Raw genomic sequence first — 26,933 nt, 5'->3', positions numbered from 1 at the left:
CAAAATTTAGACTGGCAATGGCAAGGAAAGCGTTTCTGAAGAAGAGAAATTTGTTAACATCGAGTATAGATTTAAGTGTCAGGAAGTCATTTCTGAAAGTATTTGTATGGAGTGTAGCCATGTATGGAAGTGAAACATGGACGGTAAATAGTTTGGACAAGAAGAGAATAGAAGCTTTCGAAATGTGGTGCTACAGAAGAATGCTGAAAATTAGATGGGTAGATCTCATAACTAATGAGGAAGTATTGAATAGGATTGGGGAGAAGTTTGTGGCACAACTTGACCAGAAGAAGGGATCGGTTAGTAGGACATGTTCTGAGGCATCAAGGGATCACCAATTTAGTATTGGAGGGCAGCGTGGAGGGTAAAAATCGTAGAGGGAGACCAAGAGATGAATACACTAAGCAGATTCAGAAGGATGTAGGTTGCAGTAGGTACTGGGAGATGAAGCTTGCACAGGATAGAGTAGCATGGAGAGCTGCATCAAACCAGTCTCAGGACTGAAGACCACAACAACAACAACAACAACAACAACAACAACAACAGTAGGAGCTAGACGCATGGGACATTCCATTTTGGAAATATTTATGAAATTCAGTATTCCGAGAGCCACAGTGCCGAGAATACGAAATGCCAGGCATTACCTCTCACCACTGAAACGCAGTGGCCGACGGCCTTCACTGAACGACCGAGAGCAGCGGAGCTTGGGTAGAGAAGTCAGTGCTAACAGACAAGTAACACTGCGTTAATTAAGCACAGAAAGCAATGCAATGTGGGGCGTACGATGACCGTATCCGTTGGGACAGTGCGGTGGAATACGGCGTTAATGGGGTACGGCAGCAGACGACCAACCGGAGTGCCTTTGCTAACAGCACGTCGCCTGCAGCGCCTATCCTGGGCTCGTGACCATATCGGTTGTATGCTCGACGACTGGAGAACTTATGCCTGGTCAGATGTGTCCCGATTTCAGTTGGTAAGAGCTGATGATAGGGTTAGAGTGTGGCTCAGAACCCACGAAGCCATGGACCCAAATTGTAAATAACGCATTGTGCAATCTTGTGATCGCTCCACAATGGCGTGGACTGTGTTTAACTTGGAACGGAGTGGGTCCTCTGGTCCAACGGAACTGATAGTTTACTGGAAATGGTTATGTTCGGCTACTTTGAGACCATTTACAACCATTATCTTCATGATCCCCAACAACGATAAATTTTTTACAGATGACAATGCGCAATGTAACCGGGCCACAATTATTGGCGACTGGTTTGAAGAACATTCTGAACAATAACAGCGAATGATTTGGCCACCCGTCTAACACTCATGGGCCATAATCGAATGGTCAGTTCGTGCACCGACAACAGTTTCGCAATTATGAACGGCTGTAAAGGCAGTATGGCTCAATCATTCTGCAGGGTCTTCCAACGACTTGTTGAGTGCTTGCCATGCCGAGCTACTGCACTATGCCGAGCAAAGGGAGGTCAGATTAGTTAAGTACCCCATGACTTTTGTCACTTCAGTCTATTTTGCGAAGAGCTATCCCGCCACATTCATTCAGTCCTGGAATGAGTAACATTGTGCACGAATCATCAACAGTGCAGAGCAGAATTTAGCTTCTCGCGAGAGAGATGAAGTTCGGCGTTATGAAGCACTACGAAACAGGTCTAAGTTTAATTTTCTCTGCGCATCCACTTGCGTTAAAGGCACCAAAAAACATTTCCGAAAAAAAGAACGTTTTTAAGATATTCTTTGATCTGTGAATCGATAACATTGTTTGAATTAGTGATCAATGGAAAGAATAACATAGCCTGGCAATTCTTTAATAACGTTCCTAATGGTTCGCTAAGCCATTTCAAAACAAAGTCGATTCAAGTAACTTTTAGATATGACATGCGCTAGTGTGAACAACTAATTGTAGAATCTATCATGAATCCCTTCCTCCAGAATTGTGCTGATGTGAGCGATTAACTCTGAAAACACGTCAGCCGGATGCATGCAATAGAGTCGGTCAATAAATTTAAGTTTTAATATCCGATTTTGTTACGAAAAACTAAGAACATTGTCTCTTAACCGTAACATCCAACTCTTCCAAATCTGTAGAGTATTATTATATGCACACGAGGTAAGAAGCATAGCTTTCTCAACATTAGATAACATTTGACCCTCTCCTCCCATCTTCTCACGTAGACCTTCAGCACGTCTGAAGATTGGAAGAGAGTGTACGCACTGCTAAACGTCTGGCACACTGCTAGTTGAAGCGGGGAGTAACCGCAGAAAATTTTTCTTGTACTGTAACTCCATGACAACCTTCATCTATAAATTTGAACCGCTTAACAATTGTGGTGTGTTTTCCAACAATTAATTTGTAACCTAGAGTTCATAAAGCTAAGACCAACGCATTTTTGTAACTATCACAGAGCTACAGGTATGGACTCTTATTTTAAAATAAGAGAGACAGGTAGAGTTCCGAAATACTGGATACCATTACAATAATGTAACTTTATCCGCCTGTCGACAAATTAGGGAGGAACAGGTATACTGACAATGGTAATTCTTGCAATCGTTTGCAATGAATGGATTCAGCAAGTTACACACTTCGTTGCACGTCAAGGACGTCGAGGCAAGCAAAGCGAGACAGTGTTGCTCTTTCAAAAATTTCATTGAAATGTGGGTAACCACGACCACGTAGTTCTGACTTATAACGAGGAATACTAGAATTAATTTACAGTTTACTGTTTATAACGGTATAGCACTTCTTGTTCATACTTTAATCAAATTTTTGAATGCCTTAGCATCTACTAGGAATTGATTGGCGTTCTGTTAACGTATAGTTTTTGCCACCAAATACAATGAGGTGACAAGTAATGTGGTATCACCTAATGTCGTGTCTGATCTCCTTTTGCCCCGCGTAGTGCAGCAACTGAACATGGCATCTACTCCACTCATCTTTGGGAGTCTGCTGCTGATGATATATTGAGCCATGCTGCTTCCATAACTGTCCATAATTCATTTCACAGCAGTAGAGGTAAATCCAGGACTGAAATCACTGAGCCAAGAAGATTCTAGACGACCAAAATTGTCAAGCATCATAGAAATAGCTCTCATAACCTGAAACTGCGAAAAGGAGGAACGAACACGACTGAACCAATCATACGACAACCACCTTAGTGACTGACTGCCTCTCGTGTATATCGTGTATCGAAAACTTAATATACGCAATTTTGACAGTAGGCGTGACAATCTATCATAAAGAACCTAAAAAATATATGATCAACTCATGGAAACGAAAATTTCAGTAACAAAAGAAACAATTGTGGAGTTTGATCATACAGATTCAAATTCTAACAAACAGCGTAGCCATCAATTGTCCACGCAAAATTTGTTGAATGTTGTGGTTGATGAAATATTCATTGGTTCATCCTCCATTTAAGCAGTGCAGTATTTTAGTTGTGTAACGTTTTCTTCTTTACAAAAGATAATTCACATTTTGGAAACTCTAATGCTCAAGCTTGACTTTCCATTTCAACCCGGCGACGCAATTTCCGGCAGACAGTTGCGTAAACGTGGCGTTTTTCTTGCCTCTGTGGCACCAAGTTTCCGGCCGGAGTAACGAAAACCTTCTGCGTGACACTTCATTCCAAAGATCTCAAGAACAATACAATCTCCACTCCCAGCAAATTTTTGTTCCACAATATTTTGTCAAGCCTACAAAAGAGTAATATCTCCGCATTTCTCTCGCTGAGACCTGATATTCTGGCGAAAACAACTTAGTTTCCTGCTTAGTAAGTAAACCTGCTCTTGTCCTACGGATAGAAAAAATTGTAGCAGTTACCGTAATTTTATACACATCTGTGGTTAGTTGGAGCTATCTCAGAATCCAATCAAAATGTCATGTTTAAGGTGCGGCCAAACGCATTCGTTTTTATGACCGTCGTAGGACAGTTGAAGCATACTTTTTATGAATAAAGTCCGTTCAAGGTCTGCTTCAGTTTTTTAGTTTATTTTCTGTGATAAGGGGAGAAAATAAATGTACAGCATAACATGGCTAAAATAATGGGGCAGTTGACAGGGCATCTTCGGAAATATTAGTGAGAAGTCTTTTGTTATGGAAGGAAGGAAGGAAGGAAGGAATTGAGAATTTAGTGAGTCGATGTAATAATTTTGAGTAGTATAAAATTCAGTGTGACGAGAGTAATATTTATTATGTAGGCCACACCGGGCGAAACTCTGAAATCTGATGTAAAGAACAATTTAGGAAAAATAATCCGACGGCGCTTGCGGCTACAAAACGTGTGTTTCGTACAATACGAGAACAGATGGAAATTCTGCATTGATGTCACAAGAGTTTATGTGAACGAGCAACAAGCACTTTAGATTTACACTTCACTGTTAATAACCCTGAAGAATTGCTGAACACAGTGAATGTACAGAGCGATAATGTACACAGCGATTATTCTGAAATTTTTGAAGACTCGTTGTCTGTATCAGCGCATCGTATTGGGACGGGGCGGGACACTTTACCCGATACTGACGATGTTTTAATAGAAAATAATACCACACGTTCTTAAAATTTATAAAATCCTCTGTAATGTCCAACGCTCTCGAATTGTTTCATGTGAAAATTATTTCGCAAGTATTTATTTTTAAATCCGTTAGTACGTGTACAGGGTACTCAGTAAGACTACGTCTTGACACGAAACAATTCTTTTAAAATTTTAATATAAAGGGACAGCATACAAGTTGGCTTTAGTATACGACATGAAATTCATTGTTAGTGTGGTTAAGACTGCTTTAGTCTAACCATGCGAAATGGTACGTTATGACATGTTTCTATTGTTGTTGGATAGGGAAAGTCTTTAGCTCCGTAACATTGTACACACCGGATTAGAACCCAGTTGTCACTTTCATTGTGTTTAGCAGACCTGAAGACCGCGACACTACCCGAAACCTGTCAGTTTGGCATTATAAAGCGTTCGGCAACGGAAATTAGTTTCGATTTCGAAGTTCAAGCGGATGTAGGTTCCAATAATTCGACAAAGATGGTGTCTCTTGTACACTCTACAGTGACGTGGAGTGCTACAAGAAATCAGTGTTCGACCTGAAGACAACAGTCGCAACGGATTTCAAGGTGAAAGCCCCATGAGGGTTTCACAGAGCTTATTTGCAAGTACACAAATTTCTGGCGCCAGTTCTGTTTATTCTTCGTGACTGTACCGGTTTCCAGCGGAGCCCAAGAACATGTTGCTAAGTATCCGAACACTGCCACAGAGTTAATCGAGCGAGCAAGGACTTCTCACCTTGTGTATGAGTTAAATTTGGTGTGGACAAATAGCCTGGCACTAACACGTCACTAACTCCTTATTGAAACTAGGTTTCTTTGTGATTAGGAAATAAGAGAAGGTAATTCGAGAAATGTGTCTCTCTTCAAGCTGCCGTTCATTACTGCCTAGTATATTTTTCTGATTGTGATGGCTTCATTCGTGACGAACTGACATATTATAACAGAAAAAAAGTAAGATGATGTATCACTTAAGCATGGAAATAGATACATCGTCAATGGCGTACAGCGTCTCCTTTCCACCAGTTACGCCGGAAAGTAGTTGATTCACGGGTATCATATGCGGCAGTAACCTCCGAAAATGGAGCCGCAGTTCCGGGAACCTCAGCGCCAGCAGCCGGCGCAGCCGCCCACGTGGTCTGGATGAGCTGGCATGGCGAGACACTTTGCGCCAGCGTGCTATCGCAGACAGGCTTCCGACAGATAAGCGCCGAAGCAAGAGCAGCGCACCCTTATCAGCACGGTTAGTGCTGTGGCGGCGGGAAGCCGGCTTGGTGAGGATAGGTGAAGGGGGCGGGGGTGGTGGGGGTGGGGAGGAGACGCCGTGAGGGACGACAGCTCCAGCTAGCGGTCGGGCCAGACACTAAGACTGGCGCCTTCCTCCGGCTGTATGTCGCCGCGCCGGACATAGTGGCTGTTAACTGCGGCTTAGAGTGCTATAGGGCAAACACACACACACACACACACACACACACACACACACACACACTATTTTATCATGTCCGATCTCGTAAACTAGGCTGCCATTAATGATAGTCTGAACTTTTTAAATGTTTTATTTCAGTGGCACTACAGTTTTCGGGCTACCATGTATACCTTCGAAGACTAAGATTTTCAGTTACATACAGAGGTGGACAGAAGTATTCAGGCGCAGGTCACATGCGTCACAGTGCAACTCGTCCATTTCTAATCAGAGACCCGTATACCAGATGCATGTCAGCCATTTCAGCGTACGTAAAACGCTCCATATTGACCGTTGCTGTCACAAGGCGGTGTGGCTGCGAATGAATGTGTATTTCCAAGCAGACCTCAGAGCCAACCACGCATACACAGAACATTCAGAATGTCGGTAACATCATTGCTAGTCAGAGTCTCCGAGACGACAAATTAAATCAGCAGTACTAACGAAACGTTCCCAACATGACCATTAGTTGACTTCAGAGAAAATAATTATGTTCCTTATCGAAATACATTTGTGGTGTTATACTTCCTATACAAATCTGAACTAACGAGAGAGAGACTCATACAGATAGTCCTGAAAATTTTGGCCTGTGAACCGTGATCGGCTGCCGGCAGGGAAAGCCGAGGGGCAAACTTGATGTTACGTTAGGACACCACGCTGCGGTTTCGTACAGAAAGACAGACTTCTTCACTTTACCTCCTTTAACAGTATCGCTGCCCAGCCAAAACCGGTGAAAGTTACGTGTTGTCAAGGTCAGTAGCCTCCTTCGCTTGGTTCACAACAAACTTCTCGTGCATTTTGTAACATTTCTGACTCTGTGAACCATACGATCTGTTCCTACGCTTCAAGCGGTTCGTGCTACACAGAACAGTCGTTAAGAGGCCGAAGAGCAAAATTTCTAGGATTTGAGCGTGCGTCCGAAATCGCGACTCTGCGGGGAAAGGAGAGTGTAGTCAGCTTAGGAACTCTAAGTTGTGAAATACGAACAATACTTTCCATCAGGTTCATTAATGTACAAGAATTATATTTGTGAATAAATAGAATGATTAATGAGCGACATGTGAATCTTTTAGACGTACGTTTTTTTACTACACAGTTTCTATGATCGGTTTTCTGCTTTATCGCATGAAATATGAAACACAGAAATTCGGTGGCATCCCAGCAAAGTTCTGGATTTTAATTTCGTTAGCAGTGAACCTTAGAACGTTTATTGGTAGTTCCATTACATCCTCACAGCAAGGGCACATAACTCACGAAGTACGTGCTACCTCTCTGATGAGACGAGAAAAATCACTGAGGACGCCAGATTGGTGGACACTTTCAAAATTTCATTTCAGTGTTTTGCTTTGACGTGGCGAGACAACTAGGCTCTTTACACGTGCTGCTGCTCCAGAACATAGGAGACAATAAGTACACGATCAGTGGTAGTACAGGAAACGGAACAGCAGTCACTGACGACTGATTTGACGTCGTGTTCAGTAGCGACGAAAAGGGATATTTACAGACAGGTTGATAGATGATCACCGTAACTTTCAGACTAATGTGCTGTATTCAGACGAAACAGCATCCAGAAATCTTTGCGACCGTTTCACATTCGAATTATTTCATTTTATATAATTCAGTCTTCTGTATGAGATAGAGGTAACGAGAGACAGCTCCAGAAATATTGGTTTGCACGAGCAATGATACCGACTTAGCGCTCAACTTCGGTGATCTGAGGGGAACCGGTGTTACCACTGCGGCAAAGCCGTTGGCTAAAATCTGAAATATCTGGATTTGAAGTTACTGTTAGAAGGGGGCACTGTGACATTTGTTCAAAGTGGACACATTTATTAAGTTCACATGAAATATCAATAAGCTTTGTTATTCTAATTCAGTGAACCGTTTCACTTCTACGAACAGACCCGTACATCAGAAGGCTGTTGCACGCAGCGACTGTTATATTGACTTGTAAATAATGGATTTCAGCTATCAGTCGCCCGTTTTAAATTTTATTGGCTGATCTAGATTTCAGTTAGAAACTATTATTTACAAGCCGTACTGAATTGCTGTGGGACGACGCAACTTCATTACCAGCCGCACCCAGCACTGTCGACTCACATTCTACATCTACGTCTTCAGCTATACTTTGAAAACCACCGTGAGGTTCATGACGGAGTGTACGGCCCATTGTAGCAGTTATTAGGATTTCTTCCTGTTCAATTCACTCATGGAACGCGGGATAAATGATTGACTGAATACCTCTGTGCGTCCAGTAATTATTCTGATCTTATCCTTTCGATCCCTACGCGAGGATACGTACAGGGTTGTAGAATATCCCTGGAGTAATAATTTAAAGCCCGTTCTTGAAACTGTGTTAGTATACTTTCTCGGAATACTTTACGTCTGTCTTCAAGAGTCTGCCATTTCATTTCCTTCAGTATCTCTGTGACTCTCCAACGGATTAAAAACACCTGTGACCATTCGTGCTGCCCTTCTCTGTATAGGTTCAAAATCCGCTGTTAGTCATATCTGGTACGGTTCCCACACTCTCGAGCAATATTCTAGGATGAACCGCAGGAGTGAATTTATAAACCATTTCTTTTGTACACTGATTGCATCATCCTACCAATAAACTGAAGTCTACCACCTGCTTTATCCACGACTGAGCCTATGTGATCATTCCATTCCATATCACCACAAAATAATACACCCAGGTACTTGCATGAGTTGGCCGATTACAACAGTGACAAACTGACAATCATAGGATACTATGACTTATGGTTTTGTGAAGTGCAAAATTTTATGTTTCTGAACATTTAGAACAAGTTGCCAATCTCTGAACCAAGTTGAAATCTTATCCAAATGTGAATGAATATTTATGCAGCTTCTCTCAGGTAATACTTCATTACAGGTAACTGCATCATCTGTAAAAAGTCTGATTTTGTGTGCGAGGTCATTAACATACTACATCAACAGCAAGGATCCCAACACTCTTCCCTCGGGCCACTCGAAGTTAGTTCTACATCTGGAGATGACTGTTCATCCAAGATAACATGCTGTGTCCTCCCTACCAGTATGTCCTCAATCCAGTCACAAATTTCGCTTGATACACCATATGATCTAACTTTCGACAATAAGCGTAGGTGCAGTACTGAGTCAAAAGCTTTTCGCCAATCGAGAAACACTGCATCTACCTGGCTGTCTTGATCCAAAGCTTTCAGTGTGACATGCGAGTAAAGTGCGAGCTGAGTTTCAAAAAATGGTTCAAATGGCTCTGAGCACTATGGGACTTAACATCTTAGGTCATCAGTCCCCTAGAACTTAGAACTACTTAAACCTAACTAACCTAAGGACATCACACACATCCATGCCCGAGGCAGGATTCGAGCCTGCGACCGTAGCAGCAGCGCTGTTCCGGACTGAAGCGCCTAGAACCGCTCGGCCACAGCGGCTGGCCCGAGTTTCACATGATCGATGTTTTCGAAAACCATGTTGGTCGACACTGAGGAGGTTATTCTGTTCAAGATTTCTGATTATGTCTGATCGATATCAAGAATATTGGAAGGTAATTCTGTGGATCACTTCCACTACCCTTCTTGTAGACGGGTGTGACCAGTGCCATTTTTCAAAAACTGTGCATGGTTGTTTGTTCGAGGGATTTACGATAGGTTATAATGAGAATAGGGGCTAACTCAGCCACAAATTCAGTATAGAATCTGACAGGGATTCCATCGGGGGCAGGAGCTTTGTTCAGTTTCAACGATTTCAGCTATTTCTCAACACTACTGGCACTAATACTTTTTCCATTCATCTTTTCAGTGGTACGAGGATTAAATTGGAGCAATCCTCCTGCGTTTTCCTTCGTAAATGAACATTTGAAAAAGGAGGTAAGCCTTTCAGCATTTGCTTTGCTACTCTCAATTTCAGTTCCTGTCTCATCTCCTAGGGACTAGACAGTTTTGTCACTAACTGCCTTTACATACGACTATCATCATCAAACAGATGTCTGCTAGAAATGGCGCGCCACTCATCAGAGATACAAACTACCGGACAAAATAATAAAATCCGACAAACTCGAGGCATATACAGACGGTTAACTGGTGACGCCAGCGGACTTTAAATTTTTCCAGCTAAAGGTTTTATAATATTGTCGACATTAAAATTAAAAAAAAAAGAATCCACGATCCAAAGCCATAGACGCACTGTTGAGACGAAATCAAACGCATTTAACACAACTATTATTAGAACAGAGTTTGGTAACACAAAGAGAGCCATGACCCCTGACGATATTAAATAGAATGTCATGATAAAGCTGAATCTACTTTACTCTGCTGCAGTGGTACCTTTACTAAGATTGCCGTAATTCGAGGACGCCACGAGATTTACCTGAAAAAAAATATTTTTTTCGGGTAAGTAACCCTAACTTACGTTAAGATGAACGTGGCAATAGATAAAAGTATTTCTCAAGATGATTAACGTACGTTCTGTGGAAGATACACTTCAGCTAGAAACTTGTGACACCAAGCCTGGAACCCTGGTACTAAAGTTGTTTTTAGTCTACCAAAAATGGAACAATCTTTTTGTAGCTACCATTGCGAAACACTGATTTAAATCAAATTAATAACCATGTAATAGTGTAGACGGAAGACAGACTGTTTATAGCCAGAAACTGGGGAGAGTCTAGACATTCAGCAACTGCACAGTTACTAAGACGTTTGTCGTATTTAGTGGGTGCAATATGTTTAACTCTGTTCACGAAAGTATTGACAGCAAACTTTCTAACAAAGTTTATTTAAATGGCTTTACAAATTTGTACCCAAAGAAAATGAAGTGTTGTATTGTTGTTTTTATTTTATTAAATATTTCTTCTAGGACCAAGTGGTTTAGGAAAGGTTGTAAAGTGTATCTCTGTTATTCCAGAGATTTTTTTTGTTTTTTTTCTAGGGGATTGTTGGCCGCGCCACTGTGGTTCGCATTAATTGCGTGTTATTACTTTATCACCCGTTCGTTCGTCATCAATTTCGGATGCGATGCAATCCACTCAATTTGACGTTTGGCAACGTGTGTGGACTGATATTCCTTACAGCAGGTCCTCAATTTTTGTTTGCTTGGAGAACGGTCTTTGGTCGAGATGATCACCTCCAAATAAACTCGAAAATGCCACAATATTATCAGTGGAACAACTTTTTATTGACTACCAGATTACAACAATTGCATGAACACTGCGATTGCAGAGTCCATAATCAAGTGTGTCTTGCGATACCTACAGCGAATTTCACGCAGTTGTCAGCCACCTGAGAGACTAACGAACGAAAAATGGTGCAACACTACCAAATCCTGATTAAGCAGAGTCAAACATTACCGATGGAAACCAAAGAAACTGCGACTTGAAATAAAGCTAGGAAACTTGCGAACTGTGCATGTGGCCAGAGCTTCCGAAATGGGCGTCGACCTTTGGTCCACCTGTGTACAAACAGAAGAGCTGGAGAGTTGCCACGTAGCAGTTGGCAGCAGGTAACTCTGCCGCAATGTTAACGGTGCTGGTGTCTGCAAAGATTCCCGACAGAGGATGTCATCCAGGCATTTTGCGAATTACGCTGCATATTTTTCGCAAGAATGATATCCACACATTTACCTGCTGCTCCGAAAGAAGTATGCTGGCACAGGCGGATGAAAGAACAGTATTTTGTTAACACGTAACGCTCATGGGTGCATTGCATACGCCAAAATGGCACCCTCCTGTTTGTGTCTTTATCTTACTCATGAACTACTATTAGCTCAACTTTGCAGGCTAGCCGTTTAAAGTGACGCGGGTGACATCTTTAGCATTTTGCCGAGCGAACTGTACGCTGACACAAATTGCTTTTATAGTCTCCAGATCATACAGAACGTCTTTTTAACTGCCTTCACAAAGTGAACTGAGAAACAGCGGGTGACATTTTTTTTTAGATATTTTCGTTTGTGACTAAGTCGACAACTGTTTACAAAGCAACCCTCTCGGAGACTGCCTTGTACATTTATAGGAAACTTAAGTAATTTTGCACTGTCTGTAGTTTAATGTACCATGGCTACGTTTGTTATCCTCTCGAAGGTCAACACGGAACTTATGTAGATGACCACAACGTCTGCAGGGTGTTGAAAAAAATCGAACGGTCCTTTCTGGACATCTTACACAGAACGGAAACAAAGTACTTTGTTTGGTGGTAATGAGGACTCCCATTTTCAATAGTTGATGAATAAACTGTCACGTCTTTTGTTTGCCCTTTGTTGACTACGAACTTCCAGCATGCTGGAGTAACTGTCGGCCAGTACAAAAAATAAAGCAGTCCAAAGTTTGTAAATTTCACTTTTTTTTAATTCGCTCAATGATTAGTTTCTGGTCACGACTCATTTTCAAATCATCGTAACATAGTCAAAAATGGTATTTCCGAAAATGCAAAACCCATGTCAGAAATGTGCGAATGAACAGTTACAGCGCATACAGGTAACTGACTATGTTATGATGATTTGAAAATATGACTCTGGCCCAATACTAGTCACCGAGCGAAGTGAAATTTGCAGCTTTGGACCGGTTTTACAGTTGTACTTTGTTCAATAGTTGAACAATTTTAGCTTTGTTTCAGTTGGAATTTTTACCTATAAATTCATGGTAGATGAACAGGCATTTATGAGGTGCTACAAGATTATTTTCTTTTTAATATATTATTTCACTGATCTGAGAACGACAAACATGATAAAAATTTAACGTTTTTCAGTGAGTTTGTCGAGCCACATATTTGAGTTACGTATCGGGTTCTGCATACTGCTTCAGTCAATTATGCGTGTCCTTGACGTATAACATACAAAAATTAATTTTTTCATGGAACAATTACAGAGACATTACATAGAAACTAAGCCGAAATCCCGAAACGACGTGAGAAGGTTCTTCGGTAGGTATCCAATTTTTTTTTTTTTACAAAAATCTATGTTCAGCTCTTGAAAAGACTGTCCAAGATGCTACTCCAAGCGGGTGTAAAACGAATCTGCACAACGGAAAATACTGAAAGGGAAAATCAAGATTTGGCTCTGTCTGACTACCCCCTGATGCAGATCATAGGATGTCTTAATTGCGATATTATTTCCTCCTCTTGCTCTAACTTATAAATTACAACCTAAACATAAATGAATGATTAAGGGTACTAGTAACTACTAAATGATAAATGTTTCTGCTAATAAATTCATTGTAGTTTAAAAACCTCTTTATTACAAATGTTTATAATTCCTAACTAATATTACTTATCAATTGCCCAAATCTGCCCCTTTTTATGGCTACACGATCCAATATAAATAACGCGAGATGACTGACATCTACGTACCAAACACTAGAAGACACTACTTTCAAAGATGATCTACAGTGGTGTGCAGCCTCAGTCACCACAGCTGTTTAGCCTTATAGCCATAATAAGCCGAAGCAATTAGCAATATCACCGTATGTACTGCGTCCGGTGCGTCGGAGTGATGATTCTCGTAAACGTCTGCGACAATGGAAGAACTCCAGCCACAAAATAAACTCTTTCAAACATGAGGACGGCAGAAGGTGGTCCTCTGACTAGTACAATCTGTCTTCTCCTCTCTGTGTTCTACAGACAAGAAACGCGAACTCCCAGCCACAAGGACAGAACTCGGATAACGCCTCTGCGTGAGTACAGACAGAAGAAGTGCTCTCAGTCACTGAACGTTGCATACTCAACGACTCCCCCCTACCCAGAGTCGAAGTCCACAATCGTTTAAGTTCGCAACAGTAAAGTACCAACTGTTGTAACTATAAAATCTCGCCAGAGCAGAGACAGCAAGTCCGTCTGTACCAACGAAAGCTGCTAGTGACTGCCATACACGGGCGCTCAAAACGGAAGACCTCTTTCTCTCCACCGCTGGCTTCCCAGCAACGCTCGGCACCCCTCCCTCATAACTGCAGAAAGCGAATCATATTGTCGAAACCACCGAATATTCTCCCTCTACAGATTCTTTTAGTCTTTTGTCGTCCAGTGCTGGAAGTTTGCGAGGAAATACCTATTCTCGTTACTTAGGAAATCATACAATAGTACACTTCTTAGAGTAAAAATCCTCGAAAATAGTACAGCCTGGGTGATTTCCGAGGTAACACTTCCTCGTTCCTCTCTGCTGCGTCCAAGATTTACAGAGTTTTCGAAGTGCTATCCGGTTATCCATCCGGCCCCGCTACAATACTTGCCGGCCGCCGCTGTGTTGTGCTTCAGCGCTCAGGTGTCCAGACAGTCCATCTTGGCTTCTTCCTGTGTTAAGCAGGACCAACAAAACACACCTGTGCGGTCTTTTCCACCCAGGGCTTGAGTTACGCCTGCCGTTTCATTTCCACTGGTATTCCAACCCCTACTAGTTTAGGCAATCTTTCATTACGCCGTTTTGATAATAACGACACTCCATCACCTTTCATGCAATGAGCGTTAACAACTATTGACGAAGTGTACGTGACAATGTCAGTCTTCTTTAAATATTCATGTATACGATGTACAACCTATCAAATGATACCCAATTCCGGTTGTAAATCACGGCGAAGTATGTAGATGAGTGCTTGTAAGGTGCGAAATTACAGCCACCTTACAACTGCTGCGGTGAAGTAGCTTCAGCGGTCTACACACTAAGCAGTTTAGAAGCGTAATGACAGACTCGCTGCCTTCGTTGACTCGCAGATACATAGCTGCATTAAGATTTTGGAGATAGTTCGGCAAATTACGATAGCTTGGTTCAATACGATGGAACTTATGACATCTTCCAGAGCTATCAACAGAGACATGGCATCATGTCGTCGCAACATTTCGAAGAGTTTCCGACTTTTCATCTTCAAACGAAGTCTCTGCTGACAATCCGAGAAGATTTCATCAACGAAATTCGCCGATAAAGTCAGCATTCCTATTAATGGAATTATTTTTAAACGCAAAGTACAGTTTTATCGCCTGTATACGCGTCAGTTTCAGGAATGAAAAGTCGACGACACGATACGGAACGTTTGTTTCTTCCATTTTCCTGGAACGTGCTTTCCCGGAACTCGTCACTCAGGATGTGCTCGTTTGCTGCCTGGTTCCGAGACGAACCCCTCTGACATAGGCAGGATATCCTGGTACCGCGCCAGATTCGCAATTTCGCGTCAAGAACAATAGCCATAAATTATCGCACCGGCGGGCCTTCACTGTCCATTATTCACCGTCATGGGGAATTCTGTGGCTCCCCTTTGAGCATCGTATGCCACGCTATAGATAAACTGCCACCTGGCCATTAATTACGCAGCACAGAGCTCCATAATAAATTTTAAATCCCTCTCTGGCCTTAACGTGCCTCAATTTTTCGTGCTGACAGTAAGTCAACACAAATTGCCCATTCATTTCTACGCGCATCAGATTGGATCTGTTTGATTCCTCGTGTACTAAATGAGAGACATAATAATCGCTGAAGTATTTTGTATTTGTGCTTCGGAGGATTTCCAAAAGGCAATGAGCAATATCAGATTTTTAACTCACCGTTATAACGAGTCTAGTGCGACCCCTAGACGACATCAGCCGTAAGGGCACAAGCTCAGGTTTGTGCTAGGATAGGGGGGAAAATTGCACCGTATCTTATTAAACTATATTTTCGGAATCACAGGAAACACTAATTGACCTAAGCCCACGGGGTTTGAGCACTGCTCGCCACACATTTGAATTCGATTCGTTAGCCATCACGCTACCTCACACCATAGGACGAGCGGAAATTTTTTTAATGCTGATTTTCAGCCGACGATTCCTACAGTTGTTTTTGGGACAGAGTAAAATCTATATCCATAATTAGAACGTTTCTGCAGTGAAGCTGCCTGAGAAGTTTCACACACACACACACACACACACACACACACACACACACACACACACACCTACCTTCGGTGGGAGGGGCCGCGCAATCGTGACATGGGGCCACAAACCATGCGGCCACGCCGCGTGGCTAGCAGCCTTTTCGTTGTGCCTTGTGCCTATCTGCGACCCAACATCTGCACTACTTGGTGAGTAGCGGTCAACCCTTTTGATAATGTCATTATTCCATAACAGATTATCCATTGTTTAAACTATTTTGTCGAATTTTCGCTAGGCCTTACCCCGCATAATGTGAAGAACCCGAAGGGGATTATTGGCTAACTGATATGCCGTGAGAACTATATCGTTGGACGTGAATGCCATAAACGGCTGTTAAAGTTGCGCTGCAACACACAGACTCAATATTAATAGTATTTAATGTTTGTTGCTCCTTTTTCTAACGTTGGCCTTTAGATCAAATAGACAAAGCCTTCTGTACGATTATTTTCAGTGGTAGGGTACATTTTTTGTAATAAATTAACGGTCTTGATCGCAAACGATATTTAGCTTCATGACGAATGGTTAACGGTATGATTCGATAATGGCCTGAAAGAGCCTTAAGCAGTCTGCGCTCTGCTACCTGATTACGCAAGTGGCGTTCATACTTTTATTGCGCGACGTGCTCAGTTAATCTCAAAATGACGCAACTGCTCCTTATACACAACACTTCTAAATTAACACAACGAAACGGCCAACTAATTTTGAAACGAATTGTCATGGTCGGATCATTAAATATTTACACGAGTCTCTAAGGGAAGCTTAATAAATTCAGCAGTCTTTCTTGAACCGAAGGCAGCTGGTGGACAAGCAATATAATAGAAACATACCGTTGTCAGCATTCGGTATCTACGAGCCACACGAATAAGAAGACAGGTGGTAGAAACTATGGCAGTATAATTTTAAGTTTTTCACTGGCTACTTCGAACTATATTGGACCGTGTGAAAATAACGCTTATTCATTGTGTGACACTTCTAGTTCTTATATTTTACTTTTTTTAAGGTTCTCCATAAAATTTTAGTAACTAAAATTTACTGTTTTATGCCAGTCTTCATGGGATATCGCCTGCTTTGAGTATGACAACTGTTTTACTCCATTGGGCGAATGCCTGCGACGTCCAAAAACTTGTTTTCTCTAAGATGGAAATGGAAACATTTCACTTTGTGTTTTTTTTTTCAGGGTTTGACAGTGAAACAACTCAGCACTAACTGGGAAAACGTGGAAAACGCACATACTGATTGGTTGGTTTACCTGACATCCGATCGTCATCGATGGGTGAGCTCCATCCAGATTTCTATCTTTTTTCGCAAACATCAGCGACGTACATTAATAACATGAACAGGAAAGTCTACACTTAAATGGATTCGCAGGTATCCGTTTACTTTGCTACTGGCATAAAATATTCAGCCAAATGCGAGGAATTCATTGTCCGTACAACTATTCTGCACTTAATATCAACTAATACGTATCTTTAAGTAAATAAAGCTTTCTGGAAGTGCTTATTTACAGCAGATAATTTTTTGAAAACTCATTTTTGTGACAACAGCTGTACAGTTTTGGATGTTCTCTAGCGGTTTCGGTACTGGCTACATCTCCACAGGAAATAACGTACATCGATTGGCCAAAAATACATATCTGCCAACTAAGGCAACGTGAAGTATAAAATATGACGAGTTATCACAATAATTATTTCACTGAATTTCCACTGTGGTAAACATACGCGATCTAAGAGCGCTAACACGTACACACTTAATATCAAAATCCAGCACAAGCGCAATCAGAGCATGATCTGACTGAGCTTGTGGTGGTTATTTGATGTTAATTTAAGTGTATACTTCGATTGTGTGTAACTACTACAGTGGAAATTGAATGAAACAATTATTGTGATAATTCATCACATTTTATACTTCATATTGCCGTATTAAGCAGAGATTTATTTTTGACCAATTGATGCACATTGGTTGGTTGGTTGCTTAAAAAGAGGGGGGGGGGGGGGGAAAGGGACCAAACTAGATGCACATTATATCATGTGAAGAAGGTAGCCAGTATTGAAACCGTTGGAGAATAAATAAAATTGTACCACTGTTGGTACAAAAAATTACTTCTTTCCAATGTCCTTATGTAGCTGATGTACGTCCGAGCCTGTTGCGTCACGTTAGAACAATGTATGAGAAGCTGGAATCTGCGTTTGAATTCCAACGACCGTGGGCGCTGAGCACGTCACACCATTCATTTGGCAGCGAGATGTGCATCTGATCGCGATTGCTTTTTTCACGGTAGCTATTCACGTCTCTGGAGCAGCGATAGCGAGAACATACAAATACTGATAGAAGAGTTTCAGCACATATCGAATACGTTTTACACTTGCCATTCCTGCTCTCATTTCATGATGTATCTGAATATTACACGAATCCTACATTCCGAGTGTTATAAACCTGTGTAGTGTCATTTTGGTTCGCCTCGCAACGAGAATTCAGTTACGCACGTACTTCCCTAGTCAATATGAAGAATGAAGGGCGACAGAGGGTGCGGATCTATTCCACTGATGCGAGCTGTGGCCACCCTTTCCATTTATGACTTGTTGAACTCTGTTGGGGACTTTCAGTGAGATATCAATGTCCGTCCATTCCGTCTGAAGAGTCAAAAATCAGAAGGTAGTGATAATAGACTCTTGGATTGGGGGCGAAGTCGACGTTGTAACTCATCCCAAAAGGTTCCACTGGGTTCAGGCTGGTACTCTGGGCAGCACAGTCAATTCAGGAATGTTACTGTCAACAAACCATACCCTAACAATTCTGCTTTGACAGGACGAATCGTCGTGCTGATACAGTCATCGAATCCGGACTACTGTTTTACTGCACCCAGTACACGGTGTTATAAAATGTGTTCACAGGACGATATTTCCGCATTCAGCGTTTTCTTAAGCGCAATAACGAGACCACAACCCAATCACTAAGAAAACACACACACACACACACACACACACACACCACTACCTCGTTTATACTTCAACTACTGGCGCTACATATTATGGCAGTTTACGTTCTTCAGGTATTCCCCAAACCCTTCCATTCGGTCGCCATATCATATAGAGTGATTCATCACTTCAAATCGCTTGTCTCCATTTATCCATTTGTAATATCACTTTGTTTTTATTACATTTTTTCGTGTTTATGCATAACCGAGAAAGTGATTTATATGGCTCAAAGACACCTTACGACTGCGAAAGACAGATTATCTCTGACTCGTGATATAAAAACCCCGTGGATGTAATGTGGAACATTACGTGTACAATGGAATTTAGAATTGCGGAGAGTAGGATCGCAGAAGAATTGTAATTAGCGGCATTGTTGTAAGCTGCCATCGTAATGCCGAACGGAACTTCACGAATTGTCATAACATTTCGTCTCATACAAGAGGATGACGTGTACCGAAATGTAGTTAAGAAAATCTTTTATGGTAAACTACACTTTGTGAATGGAAAAGGCATGTTCAATTTTTTGGTTATTTTAACTTCTTCCTTGTTTGTGGATCAGGACATTATGTGGTGTGTCTTAACTCTTAGATAAATTTGTGTCCTGGAATATTAGTAGAGCCGGCACCACCGTGTTTATGCTCTATTTTAAGAGATTGAATTCTGGTCTTTAGCGAAAATGATACACAACTTCGACACTGATTCCCATGTTGCAGAGTGAGTACGTCAGAGCATCCAAGACGGCTTCCGTAGAGCGTACGATTATGCCTCTGATTATTTTAAGAATTTTCAGAGCCGACGATCGCCGGAATTCTGCAGAGCCAGAGAGATTTTATTCCAGGTGGAGTACTTAATTGTGTACCTGGAAGAGTGGGAGACAATTGTGTATAAATATTGGGGATGCGACTTCTCTCGCACAAGTTTCCATTGGAGTAATTAGATATTGTACAGTCGTATTAATTCAACTTTCATCGGTGCGGCTGGATTGAAGAGTTTTTAGCAAACAGAACACAGCATGTTGTTCTCAATGGAAAGACGTCTACAGACGTGAAGTAACCTCTGGCGTGCCACAGGGGAGTGTTATGGGACCATTGCTTTTTCACAATATATATAAATGACCTAGTAGATAGTGTCGGAAGTTTCATGCGGCTTTTCGCGGATGATGCTGTAGTACACAGAGAAGTTGCAGCATTAGAAAATTGTAGCGAAATGCAGGAAGATCTGCAGCGGATAGGCACTTGGTGCAGGGAGTGACAACTGACCCTTAACATAGACAAATGTAATGTATTGCGAATACATAGAAAGAAGGATCCATTATTGTATGATTATATGACAGCGGAACAAACACTGGTAGCAGTTACTTCTGTAAAATATCTGGGAGTATGCGTACGGAACGATTTGAAGTGGAATGATCATATAAAATTAATTGTTGGTAAGGCGGGTGCTAGGTTGAGATTCATTGGGATAGTGCTTAGAAAATGTAGTCCAACAACAAATGAGGTGGCTTACAAAACACTCGTTCGACCTATACTTGAGTATTGCTCATGAGTGTGGGATCCGTACCAGGTCGGGTTGACAGAAGAGATAGAAAACATCCAAAGAAGAGCGGCGCGTTTCGTCACAGGGTTATTTGGTAAGCGTGATAGCGTTACGGAGATGTTTAGCAAACTCAAGTGGCAGACTCTGCAAGAGGCGCTCTGCATCGCGGTGTAGCTTGCTGTCCAGGTTCCGAGAGGGTGCGTTTCTGGATTAGGTCTCGAATATATTGCTACCCCCTACTTACACCTCCCGAGGACATCACGAATGTAAAATTAGAGAGATTCGAAAGCACACGGAGGCTTTCCGGCAGTCGTTCTTCCCGCAACCTTACGCGACTGGAAGAGGAAAGGGAGGTAATGATAGTGGCACGTAAAGTGCCCTCCGCCACACACCGTTGGGTGGCTTGCGGAATATAAATGTAGATGTAGATGTTAAACACTATCGCGTGGCATGATTCTTTATCCCCCGACAAGCATTGCTTAGCACTGACTGTAGAGATGCGTAACTTATGATGGAATACTCCGTCATTGTACCCCATTCTTTCTAATGCACAGTCATTAAGCCAGCTAGAATCCTGGTATCACTTGGAACTCACTAGTAATTCCTTCCGCTCATCTCACATGATTCGTTACAACCACCATCCGTAATGCTCGATGCTCGACTGTCCCTGTTCGTAAGTAGGCAAGGCCTTCCTGGTGTTGGTTAAGAAGTGGTTGTTCCTCCTCATTTCCAACTGACCACGTTACCAACAGTCGATTTGTATCGCTTTAGAAAGTTTGAAACGTTGGATATCACATGGATTAATAAATCCATCAACACTGACTAACCAACATTCGAAGTCAATGAGCTCGTTTGAATGAACCATTCTGCTGCTACAGCTTCTCTGACAACGCAATATTTCCGCCTCCCTTAGTACTCCCGTGTCCTCCTCTCGGGACTTTTGATCAGACAGTGTATGTTGGAACTTCTCCCAATTATGTGTTTCCAATTGTTACGTGTATCACCCCACACTCAATGGTTATTACACTATGTGCATGTTCACGATGAGCTTGAGTGTACGTATCTATCCTGCTTGTATGATGTTCGCCGTAACTACGCCGTACAGTTCCACACTGTTGACAGCCATAAAACACGGCGTACAACACATTGCAAAGATTGCATGTGTAGCTGACGTACCGGTAGTTTACGAGCTCTCTGTTTGTATGCTTAACCTTGACCATAAAACCCAGTTGATAAGCACATCAGAGGCCATTTCATAGCGAGCAGGAGTGTGTTGTGCAATTCCAGGTTAGTAACCTAAACATTCCAGTTGGTCCTATATGCGAGAGATTAATTTCCATCATGTACTGCCAAACATGGCGCTCGCTCTTTGACCATAATGTATCAATGGAATTAAATACTTTATTTTCTCCTCTTCGTACTACTACTCCGTCGTCTCAGTCGTTTATTAGGCCTCGTGCTGTGTCACGTGACCACCTCCTCTTGACACGGTAGTTTCAGAGTTTTGTTGGTTGTCCCAACTGACGCTTTCCTTAGTTGATATGGCATCTTTTTGGGTATGCAGTCCATTATATTTGGTAGCAAGGATTTTTTCCACTTTTCTGTACAACCTTGTATGCGATATGATGCTGTTCTTTTAATTCTTTTTTGATTACTGTAATTTCTTCACTGTCTTTTTCTCCATACTGCTCTTCTGAAAAACCTCATTTCCCTGCCTGTAGTCTTTCTTCCTATTTATTTAGAAGACACATACTGCTTCAGTGTAACAGAAGAAACATGACTTCGTTAATGTTCATCGAAATTCTAAGGTTGTGTACCGTAGCTACCGTGTGGTAGTTTATGAGCGGATTGTAGTACGTAGTACTTATTGCCTGTTGATTACAAGATAAAGTCAGTGGAACACCTGTTATTAATCAATATACCGCAAAATTCTGCAGCCATTGTTCCAACAACGCAAAATCAAAGATTATTACGAACATGGAGTACAAATGCTACTGTGAAATGAAGAGACTGCTCCAGGAGAGGAATTGTGGTGGGCTGCATCAAACCAGTCGGAAGACTGACAAGTAAAAAATAAAACGGGCCTCTTACACCTTTCTTCTTAGAAATCATCATGTCTCACAATTTCTGTTTCTAAATCTCTGTATATGCATTTCAATGAATTGAATAGGTAGCATGTTTTGCATACATTTTACGTGATGAGACATTCTAGGATGAATACGTTCAGGTGTTCTTTTGTGGTTAATAGTGATATTCATAATCGAAAGGGCCTAATTTTTTATGTAATATTACCTGTTTCGATTGACGAATGTTTAGTCGAAGATTCGTAATTTGAAACATGAATCAATACCTCAATCAGTCTGAAGATGATGGTTAAAATCAAAATTGCAATAAGTAAAAAAGAAAATATTTGATTGAGACAAGCAATGACGTTAATGACACGACATGAAGTTTTTACAAACAATTTATATACTGGGCAGCAAGTATTATCCATGAATAGGTTTCTTAGAAAGTAATTCTTTTTTTCCAACAGTAAAATTAGAAGTTCAGTTCATAATGATTACAGGATAAATACAACTAATTTGTTGGTGTTTAGATAATAAAATACAATAAGAAACTGAAGTAATGCTTTGTCATATAGCGACACGTTCCAGATAATGAGGAATTGTTATGGTTATTATCTATTGAATAAACAACGACCTACACTGAAATGCTTCATCGAACGTTTTGATTGTGTATGATCTGTCTACAATACATGAGCTTGAAGCATACTCGGGTTTTACGATATACTGACAGCAGTTAATCAATGAACACGCTACTTTGCTTTTTATTTATACTGAGTGGAAATTACGTAAATAAATCTCCTTACAGGCAACGAGATCAGAACCATCCCTACATATATCTGTAAGATTGGCTGGTATCACAATGACTGTGCCAACAGCTATCTGAAATGTTATTGATGGTATATATGTCAGACAATATCTTTAAAAACCGAACGACACTTCAGAAATATCTAACGTCTCCATCTGAGCGTGGAGTAATTCCACTAATGACCAAATGCATTTTGAAAGGTTGTATAACGACGGCACAAACTATCATCTTCTCACGTGGGAGAATCTGCTGTCGCTAGGCCAAGTGAACGAGAGTCACACCACGTTAGCGTTATCTCGAGTTCCGTAACATCGCATGTAGCTGGGAGGAGTAGAGTTAAGCGTAATTTACAACCTCAGATAAGGGGCTCTCACTTCACAGGAAGGTTACACATGCAACCCATTCAAATGTACTACTGTGATTCCGGTGAATTACGACTTAGCAGGTATTAGGCATTTACTGCCTTTTTTATGAACTAACAGTTATTACACAGAAGGGTGTCGTCAGAGCAATAAAGCAAATAATTTCTGGAAACTTTCCAAAACAAGATAAAATTACGCTAGATGCCACAGCAACCTTAAAAATACTATCAGGATTCTACCTGAACAAGTACAGAAGGAAGTCACAGGTAAGATAGTCAATTTTGAGACTGAAGGAACAGCACAGTGCTGAATTATGAACGAGCCTATCACAACATTGCCCTGACCTCTAAACGGACCTATCCCACCAGTTACTCAGATGCAGTAACAAATACAGCATTCTTCAAACATAGGAATTATACAGCCAACCGGTTGCAAATAACTGTTTGGTACAGTTGACATAGGTTTCGACACCTGTTAAGGGTGTGTCTATCAGAATGAAGTTTTGAGAAATCATAAAACTACTGTGCGAGAAAGCAATGATCAGAATTTAGAGCACCTATGCTCAAGTCAAAAATAGAACATCTGGTTCAATCAGATATATTCATAGCTAGGCATACGTGACAAGGCTGGAACGTATTTTGTTTTATTGTACAGAAGTTATTTGCAACCGATTGGCTGTATAATTCCTATGTTTGAAAGTTCTACACGGATGCTGAGAAACAGCCATGTTGAAAACTGTGAAATACAGAATTAGAGGAAGTGAAACGTTTTGTCATCAGCACCAGACGAGAGTGGTAAGAAGCTTACGGGAAGAGAAACATATTTGTTTGTAGCCTCCAAATCATATGACGGCTCCAGAAAAGTCGTCATATATGAATTTGTTCGAAATTAGTACGAGTAAGTCATTCCAAGCATTAATTTACAAATGTTCTTAAAGGCTGATACATTGCCTTAATTCCACGAAGCCTAGATTTTTTGCCAAGTGGACTGCGAAATATCTTGGTAGCTGTGAACAAATTATAAAATGAGTGAACAGAGACAAGAATCCTTTTCACGGCGACAGTAACATACTTGTCATCAAGATTGCACCTTGCTGTGTTAGCTTCCATATAAACCTCCGGTACTTTGCAGTACTTTTGCGTATAATGAACACGTTCGTTCTCGATGTTCCTAGATATATTGACGTGGAGAATGGACATATTACTCTCTCATCACAAAAATTTAAAGGTTTCGACGGGCACCTGTTCCTTATGGTCGACTCTTTTGTATAAATGTCGAAAATCTTCTACAAAAGAACATTTGAGTAAATCCGGTTGTGTTAGAGGCTGCAAATGCACACGAGTTTCGCGAATAATCAATCAGCCTTGAGTAACGAGTTGTTTCAGACTCTTTAGCAATGAATCACTCACTCAGTGCTCATATCTACCCCGAGTGGAGGAAAACCTCGAGAGGAAATGGGTGGGGAATTTTTGGTCGTAGCATTCCGACGAGGGCTACAAATAGAGTTAACAACACGAGGTTAAAATTATGCAAGGTGCCTCCGCCATAAATGCAGAATTTTTCTCGTCTAACTAATAGGACATGCAGCGATACAGGAAATATGTCACATGGAAATAAAATAATTTCCTATACGCTTTCCGAAGAAAATATCGAAAGTAACACCTTTAAATGACCTGAAATAGGATATCGATGCCTGCAGAAGAATTGCATCACCTCATCGTGTTATCTTTCCCATTTTCTACTGATCCTAAAGCATCGGTACCACGTTGCCACCGTAGGAAAACCCAGGTTTCAGAGAACAAAAGGCTAGATGTATGTTTAGGTATATTGCAGCGCGAGTTACGCAGAAAGTTTACTTACGGCATTCATTTTATGAATCTCGTTTTGCACGTGACACAGTGCTGGCGACAGACTTCCACAGTTAGTGTCCCGTAAGCGCCAAGAGCTATCCATCAAATCGTAACGTTGGGCAACAGCCCGGAACTGAGTCGTAGGTGAAAGAAGGGCGTGCCCCACGGAAAATGTAATGAGGCAGAATCGCTTCCACTCCTAAGCCTTCCTGTCCACTAACAAATCCGTACAAAACACGACTGTGGATTTGAAGACTCCCTTGGGGGTGATCCAGAGGATAAAGACAGCACAGAGACAGACTTGAGGCAGGCCCTTCTCCCGACATTTCTCGCAGCACAAGCTGCCTCCTCCAGCCGGCTCTAAAAAGTGGTCGTCCTTGGTCCAGGGCTGAAGACATTACCGTGTCAGCAGCAACGCCCGTAAAACAGCGTAATACCCGCACTTCCCATTCAGAGCTTGTTACCCAAGTTGGTAACGCACAGGCTAACATCGAATAGTAATCGGGTTCGAGTTCCAATGGATGTATTTTACAATACTTCTCTTAATAAAGGAATGACGTCGATCAGTTACAGCATTTTGGAACACGTATTATGTTCAAGTATAATGACTTTTCTGGATACCATAAATCTACTCTGTAGGAATCAGCATGGGTTTCGAAAAATACGATCGTGTGAAACCCAGCTCGCGCTATTCGTCCACGAGACTCAGAGGGTCATAGACACGGGTTCCCAGGTAGATGCCGTGTTTTTTTGACTTCCGCAAGGCGTTCGATACAGTTCCCCACAGTCGTTTAATAATCAAAGTAAGAGCATATGGACTATCAGACCAATTGTGTGATTGGATTGAAGAGTTCCTAGATAACAGAACGCAGCATGTCATTCTCAATGGAGAGAAGTCTTCCGAAGTAAGAGTGACTTCAGGTGTGCCGCAGGGGAGTGTCGTAGGACCGTTGCTATTCACAATATACACAAATGGCCTTGTGGATGACATCGGAAGTTCACTGAGGCTTTTTGCGGATGATACTGTGGTATATCGAGAGGTTGTAACAATGGAAAATTATACTGAAATGCAGGAGGATCTGCACGAATTGACGCATGGTGCAGGGAATGGTAATTGAACCTCAATGTAGACAAGTGTAATGAGCTGCGAATACATAGAAAGAAAGATCCTTTATCATTTAGCTACGATTTAGCAGGTCAGCAACTGGAAGCAATTAATTCCATAAATTATCTGGGAGTACGCATTAGGAGTGATTTAAAATGGAATGATCATATAAAGTTGATCGTCGGTAAAGCAGATGCCAGATGCCAGACTGAGATTCATTGGAAGGATCCTAAGGAAATGCAATCCGAAAACAAAGGAAGTAGGTTACAGTACGCTTGTTCGCCCACTGCTTGAATACTGCTCAGCAGTGTGGGATCCGTACCAGATACGGATGAT

The 26,933-nt window shown here is 41.5% G+C and overlaps 1 protein-coding gene across 3 annotated transcripts in view; it reads right to left on the bottom strand.

Moving 5' to 3' along the window:
* Positions 1–26,933, bottom strand: part of LOC126188320 (very low-density lipoprotein receptor) — a 598,910-nt gene that overhangs the window by 405,902 nt on the left and 166,075 nt on the right. The gene's annotated exons all lie outside the window — the stretch shown is intronic.

The sequence above is a fragment of the Schistocerca cancellata genome, chromosome 5 (assembly GCF_023864275.1).
Source record: "Schistocerca cancellata isolate TAMUIC-IGC-003103 chromosome 5, iqSchCanc2.1, whole genome shotgun sequence".
Taxonomy (NCBI): Eukaryota; Metazoa; Arthropoda; class Insecta; order Orthoptera; family Acrididae; genus Schistocerca; species Schistocerca cancellata.
This window is presented reverse-complemented; position numbering and strand designations above follow the sequence as displayed.